The sequence below is a fragment of the Lagopus leucura genome, unplaced genomic scaffold (genome assembly GCF_019238085.1).
Source record: "Lagopus leucura isolate 7727_CA_CO unplaced genomic scaffold, USGS_WTPT01 Super-Scaffold_1, whole genome shotgun sequence".
NCBI lineage: Eukaryota > Metazoa > Chordata > Aves > Galliformes > Phasianidae > Lagopus > Lagopus leucura.
The window spans coordinates 18,484,684-18,506,411 of NW_024962250.1; the positions used below are offsets into that span (position 1 = coordinate 18,484,684).

At 35.2% G+C, this 21,728-nt stretch overlaps 1 protein-coding gene across 1 annotated transcript in view; it reads left to right on the plus strand.

The window, feature by feature from the left end:
* Positions 1-21,728, plus strand: part of NPAS3 (neuronal PAS domain protein 3) — a 596,576-nt gene that overhangs the window by 344,806 nt on the left and 230,042 nt on the right. The window lies entirely within an intron of this gene.

Here is a 21,728-nt window from a genome sequence, read left to right on the forward strand (position 1 = left end):
AAGGGTTTAGGAAGGTTAAATCTGTGAGACATGGCTTCCATCTGGAATGCATTAGCTACAAAGATTTATTAGCCAGAGTGCCTCTGCATAATGTTCCATGGAAAGCAAAGCCCTGCATCTAATTTCCAGCATGATGTCTATATGTGGAGTGATCTTTGAAATATCATAGGTGACAATCAAGTTTGTTATAAAAATTGTAAATGCACAGGATTTTCATGGTGGCTATTTTAAATCCCTCATGAGGGCTGCTAAGCAGGTAGTTGATTTGTTGACAAATGATAAAACTGAAGGAATAGCAGCATGCATGACATTTTTAAGCAGGATAGACTGTTTTACCTCTAAGAGTCAAATCAGGAAAATTATCAGCGTTTAGTGGTTGCTTAGCTCTGTAAAGGATTGCATTAGGAAATAATAGAGGCAATATTTAACTTTCTGTTTCAGTGTTTTCTGATTAAATCTGTTTCAAGAAGTGCTGCTTCTGATCAGCAGGCAGGAGGGAAAGAGCTTTATAGATTAAAATACATTAACAAAGCTAATTCCTTGCAATTCTAAATCATTATGTGTCCAATAATATATTAAAAATTACTAGCACAAGGACAGTACTGATCTCACTTCCACACTTGGCCAAAGGAAGAAAAAATGCTATTCTAACTCTGCAACAATAGAAAATAATTCAACAGTGTGCCTGCTAGAGAATATCTCTACACAAGGATAAGGTGTTTGGATTTCAAGTGATTTGAGAAAGGTGCCTAAAGTAGCTTTGAATATCTGTCCTCAGTTAAACAGAACAGTATCTTGATGAGAATGTGACTTTTGAAAGGCTAGGAGACAGCAACTTCTTTTCTCTTGCAATATGCAGAGTCTGAAGTTGCAAAGACTCTCCAAAACTTCCAATAAAAATAATTTCAAATAAATAATTCATGTGTCATGATCTACTCCATTTCTGACTGCTGAATCTACTCATTTCTTGGCCTCTGAATCACTGGTGGTTCTTTGCTTGTAGAATGAATATCAGTAGAAGAGTATTATATATAAAAATTAATTTTGAAAGTATACTGAAGATAGCAGAGAAATAAAACCTGACACTTTTTAGAGGAGAATAAATGTAGAACTAGAAGTGTGAATAAGGAGTCTGAATAATTGAGTTTTATCCCAACTCTACTTCAGAGATACAACTTCCATATAACTGGGTAAATACCTTTAAACTTTCTGTGTTTTATTTCCATTTTTGAAGTTGAGTCAGTGATATTAGCCTTCTTTGCATAAGAATCCTGTGTTCTAATTGCATAATGATTATTAAAACCTTAATAAAAAATAAGAAGAATTAAAGGGCATATTGATTTCTGTACTAGTAGAAAAATCCATTTCTAAAACATGTCAGATATTCCCTGACAGACTTCCTTGCTGCTGAGCAAGAGTATCAAAGTGAATATCTATTTCAGATTATTTCTTGTTCAGCTTTTCTCCCATGTATGTGTTTGTGTGTACATATTTCTGTATATAAGTATATATCAAAATATCAGAAAATACCCTCTGTATTTAATCTTTTCTTTTAATCTATTAAAAATATTGAAAAATAAAGATTATTCAATATAGATTATATTTTTAAAAAATTATAATCTCATCTCTTCAGAAGTCTGAAACCCTGTGTAATATCTTCAACATGCTAGTCAAGAAAGAGCTCAGGAATCTACTAAATGCATCCAACAGCACCACTTGTTGACTGATTAGTAAGTGTTAAAAGTGTTAAAAACACAAAGATGGTAAAATATGAAGGACAACAATAACTATTCAGCTTTGCCATCTGTGCATTTTGGGGCTAGATCAAGGTTTACATTTTTAAATTGCCAAATCCTTTGGCGAAGTGGTGTGCTTTTTGTTTTGTTTTTGTTGTTGACAATGATGGTGGTGGTTTGTTGTTGCTTTTGTTTGTTTAGGGTTTATTTTGTTTTGCTTTTAAATCAGTAACTCTTTGATCTTCTCAGTGATTTTGATTGGTCCAGCAAAGAGAGATCAGTTCAGATAGCCATCCACTGCATCAAGGACACTGAAAAAATTGTTAATGTCATTTTCACTGTTTTCCATTCTGGGGATGTCTGGGGGTACAGGGTTACAAGCTTACTTCTTAGTACTCTTTCCTTTTCTTTTTCAAAACCTTCCTGCATCCAAAGACTGATGAGTAATCAAGATGTTGCTGCTTCTAAGTGATCCTAGATGTAAGATAGTGCTAGGCTGTGTTTCTGTTTTAGCATTTCTGACACTTAAACTTTGGGGTTTTTTAAAGAATTTTTTAAGAATTGTTTTTTTAAGAATTTAAGAATAAGCATTTAAGAATACTTAGGTCTGAAAAGTTACTCTTCTGTAGCTCATTACTTCTGCTATGTAATCTTTGATATGCAAATAGTAAAACAGGACTAATATGGGTGGAAAAATGCATTTAAGCTTAGGTGGTCATGGTCATTGCCATGAGCATGTCAAGCTTGACGTGAGCCAGCAGTGCACTTGCATTCTGGCAAGCCAGATGTATCCTGGACTGCATCAAAAGAGGGATGGCCAGCAAGAAGAGGGAGGTGATTGTCCTTCTCCACTCTGCTCTCACAACGCCCCATCTGGAGTACTACTTCCAGGTCTGGGGCCCCCAGTACAAGAAGGTCGTGGAGCTCTTGCAGTGGGTCCAGAGAACGGCCACAAAGATTATTAGAAGGCTGGAGCACCTCTCTTATGAGGTGCTTGTTCAGCCTGGAGAAGAGAAGGCTCTAAGGAGTCTTAATTGTGGCTTTCCAGTAATTAAATGAAAGTATAATAAGGATGGAGACTGATTTTTTACATGGGCTGATAGTGATAGAAGAAGCAGCAAAGGTTTTAGACGAACAGAGAGGGATTTAGTTTAGCTGTTAGGGGGGATATTTTTGCTCAGAGGGCAGTGAAGCACTGGAATAGGTTGCCCAAAGAAGATATAGGTGCTCCATCCCTGACAGCATTCAAGGCCAGGTTGGATGGAACCCTGAGCAGCCTAATCTAGTGCATGGTTTAGTGGTTGGCAATCCTGCCTATGGCAGAGAATTTGGAACTAGATAATCTTTAAGATCCCTTCCAACTCAATCCAGTTTATGGTTACAAAGGCATAGGGTTTTTAAGTGTCTAGCCACATTTGTGATATAAAGGTGCATGTTTAGGCATGGGGTCTCCATGCATTGTCAGTAGAAGTAAGTGTTTCAGTGTTACGACTTGTTCATACCTCCTGTATATGTGCAACTTCCAATAAAACTCTGAAAGAGAAACCAGTTTCTTTAAGAATAAACTCCCCCACTTAATTCCAAGAAAAACCATATTGTCCTGGTAGTATGAGAGGATTGGGAAAAAAGTGGATTGAGTTCTCTGAGTTGAAATTAAGAATTATCATTTTTACAAAGTAATTTTCCATGGCACGCAGTAAAATGCCTGAAGTCAAATGGAAGTAGTAGTAGTCACAGGCCACTAGACACCCTTGATAAAGGTGTGGTTGTATCTTTAAAATGTATTCATTTTGCATGTTTCGTTCACTTATTTACTGTGGTAAGTACATAGGAATGAATATCTTTGGAATAAGTAGTTGATATACAATTAATACTGTTCTGGGGAGACCTGATAGCAGCCTTTCAATATCTAAAAGGGGGCTGTAAGAAAGAATAGGACAGACGCTTTAGCAGGGTTGTTGTGATAAAACAAGGGAAAATGATTTCAAATGAAGAGAGGGGAGATATAGATTGGATATAGGAGTAAAGTATTTTGTGATAAGAGTAGTGAAGCACTGGAACAAGTTGCCAGATCAGGCTGGATTGGGTTCTGAGCAACCTGATCTAGCTGTAGGTATCCCTGTTTATTGCAGGAGAGTTGGGTTAGGTGACCTTTGAGTGTTCCTTCTAAATCAAAGTTTTCTATGATTCTATCATTCTATTTTCAGCACTAAGCAAATTCATCTTTATTGCATTAATATGGTTGTGTTGCTCCTAGACTGAAGGAAGCACCTGGCAGGATAAAGAAACATCATGATCTGTATAGGACATTTATGTGGCAGTTTTTCAGCTGTGGAAATTGGGTAGCTGTGCAATCTGTCATGCCCATCCACTTCACATTCATCTGCCACTACCTCTGGTTCTGTTTTTCAGTATTGATATCCTCCCACAGTATTAAACAAAGCAAGTAGATGACTCTCAATAATTTATCAGCAGTTTTCATCTCTTGAGCTTTGAGGTAGTCTCTGCTGTAAACGTGGCTACTTTTGTTTGCTTCAGCCTCCCCTAGAGAAGGCAGCACTGCATCTCAAAATTATTGACTTCCTCTTATGATCAAAGGTCAAACTCAGATGCAGATCTTAAGTATGGAGGGAGTCCACTGCACAAATCTGAAGTAAATTAGCCTCATTAAATCAACTTTGTTATAAATGGAAGCTCCTGTAGAGTCCATAATGTTTTGTCTTTGGTATATGAGTCCTGGTATTTTTAGATGTCCTGAGTTCTGTGGTGTAGTTTTCATTGTATACATTCTATCAAGCACAATTAGATTTTTAGATATCCTTACTACACGTATTCTCATTTTTCATTCTCTCTAGTGAAAATGTTAAGATACTGCTGGGCTGCTGTCTTGCCTTACAAATAGATTTCAGATTTTGGGGCATATACTTTTTGATATACTGCAAAATCTACACAATGCAAAATGTATTGTTATTTCCTCAAATATGAAAATCTACAGTTCAGTCTATAGGGGTGTGTGGTATGGAACTAAGATAAAAGAATGGCCCTTTCCGTCTGTTTGCTCATTCAAAGTATTGAATAGCACATACAATGGAGCACAGAAGATGTTCTTTGTAAGTTAGCACAGTGATTGTGTTAATATAAGCAAACCTAGAGCATGTGTTGAATGCTTATCAGGCATTGGAATCAATAAGTAGTCTTTAGATTTAAAATTAATGATTTTCTGTGTTCTCCAAAAGTTAAAATCTCTCAAAGTTGTCTTTGTTGTTTCTGATTTCTCCCAAGAGAGTAAGCAGGGTATGATAAATCATCATACTCACAAAATAAACAAAGTGCCTGACAAAAAAGACTTGAATTAGACATAAAAGAGGAAATCTTTTCCTTAAACATCTTCAGTATTTTCAAATTGTAGTTCTGGAAATGTAAGATTAAAAGATGATCTGATTCAGCTCTAACCTAACATAATTGCAGAGATGTTAGAAAGAGCCTTAGCGCTATTTTAACAAGGCAGTGGGGTCATTCTGTTGGATTAAGTAATCTGACTGTGTCCCCACTATTTATTTAATGAATCTTTTGGGGGGTTTGCTTAATAATGCCAAATGATACAGAAAATTTGAATACATAAAAACATCAACAGACTAGCTGACTGAGTGTACAGAGCCTTTATAAAAGCTTTAATATAAATAGTAGAATACATTTTATTTGTGAAAGGCTTAAAAATTGAATTAATAAATAAACATGTGAACATCTGTACATGAAGGAAAGATAACTATATAAAGTATATTAAATATACTTTGAAGTATAAATATATGCATATGAAATATACTTTATATCCATGAAAATATATACATATATAAAAATGAAGCACTGTATAGGGCATTACTGTGAAGAACAAGGTTACTAAATGGATTTAAATATGTTTAAAATGTATTTTAAAATATAAAAAGTAGATACAAAGTCATTAAAGCCTGAAGTTCTAGTGGTATCCTTTACCTTAGATTACTTTTTTTCAAGTAGCAACATAAGCAAAAGTAATAATACCCTGAATAATACCATAAGCCTAATGAAGGAGAAAAAAATATTGCTGATAGAAAAAAAGGTTTGTATCATTTTACAACATGCAGCGCAGTGTTAACTATTTTTTTATGTAGTACTTCATCTCTGTTCAAGTTGTAGTAGAATTTCTGTTCTCTTATCAGCTTTTGTTCCTAAATTTGTAACAAATTTGGATGTTTCTGTCCTCATTTTCTTTCTGAGATTGTCAGATTTTTAAAGATGTTGTTTTATGTCATAGAAAACCAGTCATTGTCAAGGAATAACATTTTTAATATCATGATGCTGAAACATCACTTGCAAATGGAATGCAATGTAGCCTTTCAGTAAATTCACACAAGAAAGCCTGTGCAACAAAGCAAATGTCTGCAAGTTGTAAAATTTTTGAGCTATGGCCTATACCTATTAAGAATAACTGAATACTGAATAAGGCATGAGAGTACAATCGTACTTTAGAAACTTATTGTCTTATTGAATTGAGAAAAAAAGAAATACAAAGCTAAAATGTAACATCGAGAATCTGCAGATGGATGGAAGAAATGCACTTGTGTGAACTATATGAGATTAGGAGGTGAGACAATGAAGTATCTCTGTCCAATCTAAGATAAACATGTTCAACCCTGGAATGGCAACTAGTACAGGATTCATAAAGAATGTTTGGACTATGAGAACGTTTATCCAAAAATTTAAATTCTTTTGAATGATCTGACAGAACATGCCTCTTTTGAAGCATTTGTAGACCTTTTTAAGTCTCAGAGCAGAAAGTGTTATGCTAACTAAAGCCCTTGGAATGTTTTGATGAACTTCTTGCCTTCTCTTAAAGAAAATTTGACATGTTGACATTCCTTCTAAAATTCTGATCTATGATAATCCATGTAAATTCCATCTAGTTGGTTAGATGGTGAGGGGTTTCCTCTTGAGTGTACTATCTGATCACCCTTTCTTTTCAAGTGCTGGTGACCTCTGCACAGGTCAGTTTGCACCTTGCTCATCCTATATTGGCATACCTCCAGAAGGTGGATAGGTCAGGCTTCAGCTAGCAAGCCAAAAAGGAAAGTTCACTCTGAATGCTTAAAAAGAGAATGAAGCATTCTGTAGAAAGTGTTATTCTGATGTATAGTAGAAAGTACTAGAATTTAGTCTGGGAACTCCGCAGAGTGCAAATAACAGATCTTGGTTGAGCTGATCACATTCCTCAGTACTTCATGCATCCAGCATCTATGAGATCTGAGTCAGATTCTCAGCTCACCACAGAATTTTGTAAAGACCTGTTTTTTGCTGGCATATAGATAATAGACACTAATGGGAGCTTCTAGATTATGCTGTTGAGTTCATGAGATTAATGTCAAAGCCACACATAAGAATCCACACAAGTCCAGACAGTGATTTGATCTCTATTGCTTGCTTTGTCTAAATCTTGGCTTTTAGTTCTGTGTGAAAATCTATTCACTCTTTTGGAATGTATGATATTTATATCCGTAATTTCACAAGTTCTAAGTTTGGGGCCATTTAAGAAAGGCCGTCTTTCTGGATTTAACCCAGAGCAAGTTCCATTGATGATGATGTAGTGCAGGATTGGAGACCCAGTAGTTTTATTTATTACACAGATAACTTGAAGATATCTCAAAGTTGATTTTTAATATATATATATATATATATATATATATATATATATTTTTTTTTACATTGGTAACAGCAGTAGAACTTCCCATGAAAACTATATGACTCATTGAGAAAGAATTTCTCAATGATACAAGTAGCTTTCTTAATTCAGTAAAACCAAAATGTTACTTGATTATTCAAAGGGGATTTCTGAAGAGAGCTACTAATCAGCACCAGATTCAAAAGCAATTCAATCCTCCCTTTGCAGAGAGAATGCAAAATGTTTTCTTTTTCATGTTCATATATTTATTAGTGCCTGTTATTATCATGTGCCTTGAAAATTAGCAGATACTTCAGGACGGAGCACAAGCCAAGCCAAGCCAAAGGATTCACTGGTTAGTGCTTGGGATACGAGACTTTGCTTGTCAGCGAAATTCTAAGAAACAAACATGCTTACATAGAAAATAATTTACTGATAAGTTACTACCATGAAAAAAAAAAAAAAAAAAAAAAAAAGCGAAGGAAATAAGTAATTCTAACAATGAAGCTAATGCAGTTTAATATATTTATCACCTACTCCCATGTACAGCCTGTATAACTCTAGAGGTAGAAGAGTTGAGGTCATTCTCCTTTGCTTGTGCACTTATTTCATGGAACTCATTGAAGTTTATTATCTTTGAGACATCTGTACTTTTCTCATATTTGGTTTAAATAGGTCAGAAATTTCAGTGTTATGAACAGTTGTAAGACGAACAGCAATACCAGGTTTGTTTTCTTAAGAACAACTGTATTCTTCTAAGTTAACTTCAAGGTGACCTTTATTAATGTCTTATTGTATTCTCTTTCTATTCTTCATAGGTTGTATACCCATCTAAACATTTTTTTCTTTAACTCTTATGTGGCTGGACTTCATTGATAAAGAACAAAAAGTTTGAAACAAACAAAAAAATTCCCAAAGAACCATGGCTTTTCAATGCCTCTCTTCACTACGTTTTGGGGGAGAGAAATGTTGCAAAAATGCATATAAACTTGTTCATGAGCTAGAAAGATTTCTGATAATATGTATTCGTACCAAAAAGGTGCAGGTGCTTAAATGAATGTATGAATTAATTCTCTAAAGCCATATACTTAAAATACATTTCAACAAGAAAATGAGAGAAGAAAAGTAATGTTACTAAGAATGACTATGAAACATGAAGTTTACATATTACATAAAATTATTTTTGACACAGTAAAATGCATTCAATCTGTGCTTATTGTAATTCACTTTTATGGTGACTTGCTTAATAGTAGAATATATATCATTTATACTACTATTCTTCATGCTTTTAAATTGTAATATCCTCTCCTCAATGACTGTCTGTCAATTTCTCTGATCTAAATTTGTTTTCATAAGTTAAATAAGCCAATTAAGAAGGGAGTTATGATTAGAATAAGATGTGAAAGCAAATAAATATTAATCTACAATTCCAAAATTCTTCATTTCAAAATTCTCATTCCTAGTGTAAACAAGACTTGCACAGTGTTTTATTTTTGTTAATTCACCCTAATTTTCTTCAGATTATTTAATAAGTGTGGCATTTCATGGAAGAAAAAGATATTTTTAGATGTTGTCATCTGTGTAAACAAGCCATTTAAGCACTACAGCCAAAACCTCGCATATACTTTGATGTTGCCCAGGTACCTTTCTTCTCCTTTCTATGTATTCGTTCATATTTGCATAAAGTCATGAGATGTTGTTTCACCTGTGTGGTAATGGGATGTGTATTTAGCTTTCTTCAGTTGCTAATTCTCTGCATCTGGGCAGGTGGATTACAACAACCACTTAATGCAGTCTGTTCTCAGGACTTCATTAATAAACCATTCATTAATCAGCTTTGATTGTTGTTTTTTTTTTTTTTTTTTTTTTTCTTGGAAATTAACCTCTCCATAATATGTTTTTTTGTTCATTTGTTTTTGATTTTATATTCTTAGACCAGTACATCATCTATTCAGACCAGGTGTTATGCTATCTTGTTTCTTTATTTGATACATTTCCAGGAGACCTTTTCTTGAGGTGAATATTTATTATCCCAGCCCTTTCTTACTCCTTTTATTGTACACAGCACCATGGGCCAATAAACAGTATCAATTATAGATGCAAGGTTATTGCTAGAGAGCCTGGATATTGATCTCACATAAGTAAGAAATGGTTGAAGGAATGAACTTATTTGTTGGCAGGTGTCCATATCATGAAGCAATCACCATAAATACCTTCAGACTGTCCTTTTCTTGACTCATATTACAAATATTAGGAGCTGAAAAATCAGAATGAATCAATACCGCATGCAGAGTTTGAACATATTATGTAGCCAACCTGTGAGAAAAGACGTTTGCTCTGTATAAAAAATGGAGGCTTTTAGTCTCTGGCACTGCCAGTTTGGTCTTTTGCAAAAGGAGTATCTGAATTAGCACTTGTTTAAGAGGAAAGGTCAGCATTAATTTAATTATCTTTCTTACAGTTTCAGAATCAAAAAATAAAGCATTTCCTTATAAAGATACAGAGTATGTAACAGATGATAATATTGCTACTTCTCATATTTTCTTTAATAAAACAGGGGCAAGCATCTGGTTTTGCCATAAATTGTCAGGTTTTACTCTGATTCTTTTGTTTCAAAAAAAATATTCAAAATTGAATCCAAATGCTAGACTACCAAAAGCTTGATATTACTTCAAGACAAGTTTTAATAAGGGATCACAGCTGAGTTTATCTCAGTTGTCCAGTTGCAGCTTGGGCTAGGAGAAAAACTGTGGTGGTTGACCTTTGAGTTGAGATGGCATTAGTTAGCAAGCCTTCTGAGTAGAGGCAGAGCATCCAGAAGGAAGAATTGAAAAGGGAAAGAGAGAAGAAACATTTATCACCCATCGCAAGTGTAGAGTCTTGCGTCTGGGGAGGAATAATTGCATGCACCAGTACAGGTTGGGGGATGAGCTGCTGGAGGGGAGCTCTGCGGAGAGGGACCTGGGTGTCCTGGTGGACGACAGGTTGGCCATGAGCCAGCAGTGTGCCTTTGTGGCCAAGAGGGCCAGTGGCATTCTGGGGTGCATTAAAAAGAGCGTGGCCAGCAGGTCGAGGGAGGTGATCCTCCCCCTCTACTCTGCCCTGGAAAGGCCTCATCTGGAGTACTGCGTCCAGTTCTGGGCTCCCCCGTACAAAAAAGACAGGGATCTCTTGGAAAGAGTCCAGCAGAGGGCCACAAAGATGGTGAAGGGCCTGGAGCATCTCCCCTATGAAGAAAGGCTGAGTGAACTGGGTCTGTTCAGCCTTGAGAAAAGAAGACTGAGAGGGGACCTGATCCAGGTCTATAAGTATCTAAGGTGTGGGGGGCAGAATGGCGAGGCCAGACTGTTTTCAGTGGTGAGTGGAGACAGGACAAGGGGAAACGGCTGGAAACTGCAGCATAGGAAGTTCTGCACAAACATGCGCAAGAACTTCTTTACAGTGAGGGTGACGGAGCACTGGAACAGGCTGCCCAGAGAGGTGGTGGAGTCTCCTTCTCTGGAGATGTTCAAGACCTGCCTGGATGCCTACCTGTGCGACCTGGTGTAGGGAACCTGCTTTGGCAGGGGGGTTGGACTCGATGATCTCTGGAGGTCCCTTCCAACCCCTACAGTTCTGTGATTCTGTGATTGTGTGATTTGCTAACATTTTATGGCAATATTCTGGTAAACTGAGAGATGAGTGCCTACATTCATGTAGTTTGCACTGTTCTGAGGCACTAATAACATTAAATCAGGCTTAATACTTCATACCAAATGTTCGGTAAAATAGGGGATGATGTGTGAATATTTGTTGATGCTATACACTACGAGAACAGCGTACAAAGTAGTGCTTGAGTGGCATAAAATGCTGCAAAATAGAGATCAGAATTATGCTAATATCATGATAATATAAAAATATTAAGTCTCCAAATGACAGGATTACAACCCAACTATCTTCAGTCCCTAGGAACCTTTCAGCTGAGCTCATGGTAAATAAAACAGCCAGTCCTACATGGAAGTCTGATTACAAATTTAAACATTTGTGTTATTAGAACTGCACAAAACATTCACCTCTGGAGACTGAGGTTAAAATCTGATTTAGGTTGCTGGAGGATGTTAGTTTAGTTGTCCTAGCCTAGCAGATACTTCATTAGGTAATAAAATCACCCCTCAATCTGCAAACCAGTTGGTATGGTTAACATGTTCTCTTTAGCAAAAGCTAGGATTGGCATAGCTAAAGAATTGTAGAACAAGATGAAAGTAAATTGAAAGGCCTGCATGGAAAAGAATGCTGATTGCTTTAATTGCCTAGATATACATACATATATACATTTATATATATACACATATATATGTATACAGGTATACATATACAGGTGTATTTGTATTTGCCACTTACTCTACAAAAGTCAATATATAGTTAGCTCATAAGCTAAGTAAAGGAAGATGAGCAGGAAGAATGCAGGTGTGCTTTCAAAGAAAAAGACATGACTGAAGTATAATATAAAGTTTGAGCATGGAATGGAGATCATAGTTCAGCAATATGGTATTATCAGACTTTCCTTTTCTTTTTTACTTTTCAGATAGAAAGTACAAGTATTTGTTGTGTATGTGTATTTGTTTCTGTGCAGGTACAAACACTATGAGTTTTATTACCTTGACAGAGTCAGTTCATTAATTGCTTTATTTCTACTATTGATCCTTTTTTTACTATTCACTTTGTTTTCTACAGTTGTGTAAAATTCCATATATTGCAATAATTTAATGGTAATTTATGTCTATCCAAATACTGTTGAGATAAGTCTTTGCTTGTCAATAGCATCAATTTTTTTCTCTTATTATACTCCCTTTTCTCTTATTGTATTTTTAGAAAGGCATTTTAAATTCCAAAAGATGTAAGCCACGTATGGTCAAACCACTGTAAAGGCCTAACACGCATTAAATGTCACTAAAGTGTCAACTTTGCATCATAACTGCAGTTCATTTCTCAACACTGACAGTGATGTTTATACTGGGTAAGGATTGGAATGGGCATATTTCCAAATCTTAATTACATCAGGCATAGGGATGAGGAACTGCATTTTCCCTCATGGGGAAGGGAGAGTAGAGCTGAATTTGGCCATCTAGAGTCTATGTGTCCGCATTTATCTAGAGATAATAGGATTAAGTTAAGCTATGGGACTTCCTTAGCCAGAACTGTCTTGCTGCCTTCAGCAATGGTCTAATAAGGATAGATATAATTGGGTAAATGGTGAATAAGAATTAAAAAAAAAAAAAAAAACAAAAAACCACAGTATAAGCAATGTGTTTGTGAATAAGTGATGACAAATTGGATTGTGTCCAATTCCTTCTGAGTTGGTTAGAAGATAGCAATACAAATCCATTTTTTAATGTAATTTTGTGGCGAAATGTATATCTTCTGTTTCTCTGCTTTTACCACCTTATCTCAAATCTCACACATAAAATATCTTTTAAAGTTTAAGGAGAAAGTAAGGAAGAGGAATTGCAACATTTTTTTGGTATTAATCAGAGACTTTTTAATGCCACTCATGTAAAGTTAAAGATGCCCAAAATTTACATGGCTGCACAGGTGATACTGAGCTTTGTCTGTTAACTGTTTAGCATTTATTTTCTCTTTATTCATTTCCCAAAGAGAAAAACAAACACGTTCAATGTCGACCAACTGCAATAATGAATTAGATCATTGACTGAAAAAAATTTCTATAATTTACTTAAATAAAGTTTTTTTCTGTTTATTTATTTCTGTTTTAGTGAGGGTGCTTAAGTACAACTAGAATGATTTCCAGAGAAAAATCACAATAGAGAAATAATAACTAAATATCAAAAAATATCTTTGTCTTTTAATACAAACTGGAAGACTTCACTTCTTGTAAAAGACATAATCATTTAGTTATCATTTATTTTTATACTTGTGCTCTACAATGTGCAACTGTGATGCAATAGCAACTTGTGTGAATAGAGCTCCTCTGTTTTGGTTGCAGTTGCAAATTTCATAGATATGATTGTCTGCAAAGACTGCTCTAGCGATGTGGAACTAGGTTCAGAATTGAGCGGTAGACTAAAAGGTCATGATCAATTTTCATTTGTTCCTCCATTTTGTAGAGGAATTAATATGACACTAGAAGATTGTTAGGAGGCTGCTGTAGGTAGAACCAGTTATTCCAGAGCAGGCTTGTCACTTCCATTTGCTCCCATTTTCCTTTGTTTCTTGAAGGTGGTCCTAATATTGAACTGGCTGGAGCTCGAGCTAATGGTTGGACTGTCAATTGCTTGATCTGTATATATTTTGTTATTTAACTGCTGAAAAGTTTGCGTATAAATCTAAACCCATGTCAAAAAGTAGTATCACCCTATCTGACTATAAAGGGCAGCATTAGTGTATTTACAACCAAGTTCACATATTAATAACACCGCAGACAGAATAATAGAAACCTTAAGAAAAGAAATCATAGAAAGCCACGGAGGCCAATCTAGTTAAGTGGGGAAAAGCAACACAGATTAGTACAAGTAATAAACTGAAGACTTTTAAGGAAATGTAAGCAGTCTGTTTAGGGGAGGACTGGGAGATCTGTGAGCCGGAGCAGAAGCAAATTAAAAGGATAATTACAAGAACTAAAAGAAATACTGAATGTTGCATTGTGGAATATATCACCAAAAGATAAAGAATTCTTCAAATATATTTGCAGAAGACAGAAGGTAGAGGAGAAAATTAGTTCACCAGAAATGAGTGTTGGGAATTGGGAGACAAGGTAATACAGAAATAGAGTTTGGTTTTGCTTTTCTTTTTACAGGCTCTTCTCACATATGTTAGCATATGAGTTCTAGAGAGTATGTGGTTACCAAAGCAATGAAAATGGTTCTGTAAGGGCTGAATTTGTAATGTAGATAAGTACAAATTTGTTACTGCAGTTAGATATTTAGTGGAACTTACCTAATGAAGGAACTTACGTACATACAACTGTTATTGTGAAGCAGAAATATAAGTTCACAAGCTGAACACTGAAAGAATAAATAAGCTGGATTGAGGTTTCTGGTCATAGGGTTTTTTTGTTTGTTTGTTTTGAGAAGTAGTCATCTTATAGAAGTATACCTTTTCTTAAAGGAATCAGGTAAATAGTACCTGCCAGCTAAGCGAATCTAATTAGTTATGCATCAGGTGGCTTCACTTCTAGTCTGAGTTGTAGTCCTGCAATATTTCTGTGTTACATGTTTAAATTAGAAGAATGTGCCCAGCCCTACAGAAATTCTCAAGCAGGTGAAGACATTGCTGTCACAGGATATATTGTGTATTTATACTCAGATTAGCTGGTAACTCAGTGCTGTGCAAAATTAGAGAAAGAAGAATTCATTTGTTATGTGCATTTATATGCATTAACAAAGTTGCTTTTGCAGTAGACACTTTTGATAAAGTATTCCGAGTGGTATGTTTAGAAATATTGACGGGTTACTAATATACCAAAAAGGAAAATAAATTAATAGAATTTGAGAAAGAGGTCAAACAATGATCCCATTGCAATCAGTAGTTCTGCTGCAAACAGCAGTGGAGCCTCATTCAAATCCAGAGTAGTTTGTTTTATTTTCAGTTAACATCAGCATAATGAAAATCTGATATCTTTTTTATTCTGGATCTTAGCAATGAATGCCTAACATTTTTAGAAAGAATTGTCTTGGAAGCCTTAACATGTGAAATGTTAGGATATTGCTTATTATCTGTATTCTCAATGGGGTGAGAATATTTTCAAGTTAGTCATACAAGAAACTCAATTGGTTAATAATTGTGTAGCAACACCCAGCACAAGAAATATAATAAATACAGCTGAATTCAGTTAATTAGTTATGTGATAATTCTTGTCAACTGGTTTGTACCTGCATTCATCTGTTATGACTTTGACCCAGACTCTTAGCATATCTGTCCCTGAATGACTTAACAAATCACATTGGCAAGAAATCCTATATTATCATTATGAATCCCGGTATAATGGAATCACATTCACTACTTGGATTAGCTTGAGACTCAAAATTAGCAAAAAGATGTTTCACTAGGATCAGTGGAGTTCTCGAGGTATAAACTCTGTGAAGGACATCTGTGTCACTGGGGAAATTCTTGTATTTCATTGAGCTGTAGTTGAAATATCTTTTACCAAATTTAAAATGATTTAAATTTATACTAACTCCAGGGATTGCATTCCAAAATACCTCAGTAGTTCCATTCTCAGTGTTCCACTGGAAAGATTAACCAATTTTTCCTCCTTTAAAACTTCCACTGAAGTTAGCTCTTTAGCAGCAAGCCTTTCAAATTTATATCACAGAATCACAGAATTGTAGGGGTTGGAAGGGACCTCCAGAGATCATCAAGGCCAACCCCCATGTGTAAAGAAAATTATTAAATTCATATGTGAATGTAAGAAAAATTAAATTCATATGTGCAAAGAAAATTAAAATTTGGTATTTTATCTAATTCTGGAATTTTTTAGAAATGTTTTTCACAACTCCTTCAGCTCACAGAGAAGACCCTATCTCCATGAATGCTGCCCAAACTGTATAAAGTTCAGTATTAGAAACTAAGACAGGACCAGAATATTGCATGCACCTTATTAATACGCAGAAGCTGGAACTTGTTTTCAAATGCATGTACATTTATATATGTACAGTTTATATATTCTGTTAATGTCAATATTAATACATGAGGGCTGTTCCAAAAGTAACGCCTCCTATTTCATTGTTGACACACAATGCCAGGGGTGGATGTTTGTGGTATGCCAGTAGAGATTGAACTTTCCTCCCAGTATCCCATTACATTTTGTTGCTGTGGGATAGATGGCAACACAGAGGCAGTCTGATAAAATGGTGTCTGACATGGAAGTGTATATGAAGCAAAGGTTTGTCATCGAATTCCTAAATGCAGAAAAAAAAGGCACCCAGTGGCTTTCATTGATCATTTCAATGAAAGCATCAATGGTTGTGAGCACAGTGAGGTTGTGAGTGGTGTGTTTCAGCAGTTGTGACAGCAATATGGAAGACAAGCCAAGTTCTGGACGGCCATGCAGATTCTTATGAGTGCAACATTCAGTTCCTGTTCATTACTGGCAAAAATGCATAGCTAGTTGTGAGTGACTGTGTTGAAAAAGAGTGTTTTGTAGCTGAAAATTTGCTGTATCAAAGTGTTATTGTGCTCTTTGTATCTGCTGCGGTTTCCATGGAAATAAGTAGGAGGCATTACTTTTGGGGTTCAGAGAACTGTGAGCTTTAAGATAATGCTAGGTGCTGCATGAATGTGGACTACTAAATAAATTTGCTCTAAACATAGCCCCAAAATGGTAGTTAATGCCATTATATCTTGTGCAATTTCAATTGTACTGTTCTTAGTGGTATTCCAGGGGGCTGAGGAAGCTGCTTGACTTCCTAGTAAAAGTTTATCCACATTCATTTCTGGAAACAGGTTTTATTTTCAATACTGTATCTTATTGATGCCACTTAGTCCCAGAATCCCAGTAAGCCAACAGATGTACCAGGAAGCCAATAAACACTCATAGCATTCAAGCTATTGAGATTAATGTGGGGAACTGGGAAATGTTTTTGCAATTTTGCCTTAGATTACTAGTGATACTTGGTGCCTATTACTTACAGGCTTGAAAGTATACACGCCAAGAGAATAACTGTCTAAAAGGTTTAATGATACTTGGGAAGCAGTCAACCATTATTTCACTGTGTCTGTTTCTACTACCTGAAAGACTCGGGTTAATATAATGATTGAGTGCTTCCACTTTATGCCACGTGCAATAGAGGCATTGCTCTGTATATCATATGTAATATTATGTAGCAGTTGTAAAGTGTTTTATGTGTACACTGTGCTTTATGGCCATTAACTAATTAATGCTCACAATGGCTCAGTGAGGTAAACAAGTAGATACTGTCACCCATTATTATCACACTGTTACACTGTCATGCTTTGTTTATTAATTTACCTATTTGCTTTGTAATGCCATACATAAAAGAACAATAAAAACAATTGAAAATAATGAAAGAGAAGGGAAACTATCTTTCAGGAGCAGATATGACAATGTTTTATATTAACTGTGAGCTAATAGAGTATACAGTAATATCTTAAAGGAAGAATACAAAATGAACTTCACCTATTTTGTTTAGTAGATCAGATATTGTAAGAGGCAGAGACTAATTAGATGTCTTTCTTCTTTTTTTTTTTTTTAAAGAACCAAGTACAAGTGCATCATAAATAGGGTAAAACCTCATTTTGAAAAGTTACAAGCTTTTTTGCAGGAAACCATTTTAGGTTCAGAATCTCTGAATGAATATGGTGTATACAAATGATTTCTTTCAAAAGCAGATACCTAAATACTGTGTTGCAGATATGTGGTATAATAGATAAAACCTAGTGGATTTTTTGTTTCAGCATTATTCATAGGGGTATGTGTATGTATGCTGAGTTGCCAAAATTTGAAAGTAGAGTAGTGTTTTATTTCAGATTAGGGGTACAATTTTGAAGTGATTCCCATCATCCCCACATACCATGTTTTTCTTCACATTATGAAGCAGTCCTGAAGCACCTGAACTAGATTCCATTTGGATGAAACTAAAGCACATGTGTTCCCAAAGTGCTGCCTAACGGGCTGCAGCTGTTAATGTCTATTACTGAGTTTCTAGAAGCAGCCTAGACCTAGTGTGAAGTAAAGTCCTCTGAAATGCTGATAGGTGAAACACAAGGTCCTCAGCGCCACCTGTTTCACTCTGCAGAGCACTCCTACTGAGCTGTACTATTTGGAAGTACAGACATAGTAGCTCTACTAAGAACTACGAGATGTGACTGTAAGTAGCTTTCAATTCTGTGTGTTTCTTCCATTGGTAATTTTCAGAAAATGCTGAGGAAGTTTAATGATGAAATCCTATTGATGTTTTGCAATGTTTAGGTTTCTAAGTTTGACTGCCTTCATTTTACACTTTCAACGTGTTAACCTTGAAAATATATCAGTCTTTCCTTATGGTATTCAGAGAAATAAATACAGTTTGAATTGATTAATTTTACCTGTCAATTTACTTATACTGCCATTAATACATCTCCTATGTGAATTCAACTGTTGTACAGTGTACAGTTAATGTTTAGCATCAAGAAAATACTCATGAGATTTTTTTTTGGTTCTCTCTTCTTCATGTTTCTTTGGCCTCTTAAAAAATAGGTGGACCGGAATAAACATATTTTTCCTATTGAATGATAGGAATCAATGATATTTCTATAAGTTTTTGGTTCTTTAATTGCACAGTGTTACATGTTCCACAAAATCAAATTTAGCTTATTTCAAATAGTAATTCCTTAAATATACTTTGTAGAGTAGGCTTGCTGATAGAACGTCCCTGGCTGACAGTGATGGCTATAGAAGCTTGTGATCAATGAATGTACTTCTGAAACAAAATTACAGTAGAAAAAAAATCAGTAAATAGAGAAAAAAATTGCCTAAGTTCTGAATATTAATAGTGTTTATAATGCTGCTTTTGAAAAAAATACTGTATTTCATGAGGTGTTCATTGGGAGGTATTGAGTATTGTAGTTTGTATTCACATCGTAATGACATTCACAGCTGAAAGTAATTCACATTTTTCATATCTGAATGTAAGCTACAAACCAGAAAGTTGCCACTTCCTGGTTTTAGCAGTGGCTGAACTTTGAATCCAGCACACAAGAAAATGCTACAATTCTAAGCTTTGAGAAATAACCTCAAGAAAATATTATGAGTTGGCTGGGTTCAGAATTAGGGTGGGTGATTAGATTCCTGTATTTCCTGCTGAGTGGTACATGCTTGTTTTGCAGTAGTATTTTAGTCAGAGGTTTAAACAATGTGCATATCTATTCAGTCTCTCAGCATTGCTGAGCTGCTTTTTATTGATTTTTTTTTTTTTTTTCATCTCTGCAAACCCAGCGTTCTCCATATATTGTAGAAATCTTACAGTAGCATTCTGCACAATAGGAGTTTTAATTAGAATTACTTTCAGTTCATCAAAAAACATCACTGTTTTTAGGGATGTTGTCTAGGGATTGTTATGCTCTGTTGATACGTTCTGATATCAGAGTATCAACAGTTGATACGCTAATATCCCTTTTCTAAGAAAATAATAAGTCCTCTTTTCATAAAACAGTAATAAGTTACTAAAGATTTTGTTCACCCTTTCCTGAGTGACATATGCAGTGTATATTTATACCATACATAAGCAAAGAACATTCCATTAAATGCAGGGCTTTCTTTTATCAAGTTATTACAGTTTCTATATTTGACAGTAATAACAATAATAGTATTTAGGCATTTTTTTTCTTTTGAGAACAATAATGAAGTATTTATATAGGCCTGAAACTATCTTTGGGTGGGGGAGAACTGGTTTGACTTTTTCTGACTATTAGCTTTCTCTCTGTTAATTTTTTTCCTAGGTCTGTTAAGTACTATATGGTGATATAGTAAGCGGGATGTATTTTTTCACATCAGTGCCTTGTTAATGCTGTTCATTAATCTAGAACCACAAGCACTTGTTCAAAGGTGGTCAGATATTCCATATTTCTGTAAGGTTTGAGGGAAGGGTTACAGCTCACTTACAGCATCAGAAACCAGATCTCATTGTATTGTCATGTCATTTTTAATACTAATAAAATAGGAGAGGTTGCATGTGAATTCACAGCCTGTAAAAGCAATTGGAGTAATACAGCAGCACAATCCAAAGTAAGTCATTCCATCAGATTCTAGTATCCCAGAGCTTTGAGAGTTTAAAATAGAGTTAGTAGTGAATTGCTACATAAAAAATGTATATGAATTTTATTACACATCAGGTTAATTAGGTTTATGGAAGTTCAGTATTGTCTTAAAACCTGATAGTTTTTATATTTGTTTTTTAAGTACTGTTTTATATTGTATGTGTGTCCATAGTGCAATGAAGTCCCTACGAAGGCCAGTATATCATAATATTCATACAATGTTCTGTTATGCTGTTCAGGCAACTAATATATCAGTCTTCCTGGTCTGCAGAAGTTTATAGTAATAAGTTTAATTTGTTTTAGGGCCCCTAAATAATTTTAAACAGAATTGCTCATAATAGATTTATCATCTTTAATCACTGTATTAGAATTTGAAAGTCATTTTAAAATATTTAAAATGCTATTGACAATATTTAGTCATGTTATATTAAGAAATTTGTACACCCCACTTTGAGGTTTCAATATATAGTTTACAATATGTAGTTTTTCCAATGTGCAGTTTTAATTATATAAAGCAATCCAGTCTTTTCATTTTGCTTATTGTTGGAAACTGGAATCACAGATTGTTTTGGACTGGTAGAGACCTAAAAGACTGTTTAGCATCAACTCTCTTGCCATGGGCAGGGACACTTTCCACTGGACCAGGTTGTCCAAAGCCCCACCCAACATAGCCTTGAGTACTTCCAGGGGTGGGGTGTCTACATCATCCAAATTCAGATACAAGCCTCCTGCTCTTTCATAAATAAATCCTATAATGTCATTACTACTTCTACTTTAACCAATTTGGGAACAGTTGGCATTCTATTCTCTGACAAACCTAGACATAATTTTTTATGATGGGTAAGAATTGCTGATGTGTAAAACCACCAGTGAGAGCTGCTGCTTAACACACCAGCAGACAGAGCTTCCATGGGCCGTGGTAGTTATCCTGACAGGTTTTTAAATATTTGAGGAAATACTAAAATTACAGATCTGACTGCTAGTGCTCATTAAACTGCAGATCAGATAAAAGGTAAAAATAAAAATTCAAGTGTTTAAAAAGAGGCAATACCAACCCTACTGTTACAGGTTGAGAAGATAGCACAGGGCTTGATAGTAAAGACTTGACAGTAAAGCAGCAAATGAACAGTGCTGTACTGTGTTTAGAGGCACCACACTCACTTATTCCTCCTTTGTCAGTGGACTAACAGTTTGCTGTAAAACTCTGCACCTCCTACAGATAAATACATGCTCTTAGATGCTTCTGTGCTTTTTGCAGTTCTTGAGGGGAGAATATTAACTGAATTTTAAACAATGCATTAGGGAAAATTAAGCATCAAAAATATCAGAAGGGTTTCTTTAGAAAGGAATGCAATTTAAATTTTACTGAAACTAGCTCATATTCAAATGGGTATCCTATTCAAATGAGTTAGACTTTTTTTGATACTGTTATGTACATCTATAATAAAAGCAATGTGAAAATAGCATTCAGAGAATTTCACAGTAGGGGTTATAATTGTGCTCACTTAGGGACCTGATCTGCCATTGATACATGTGCATAATTCCCA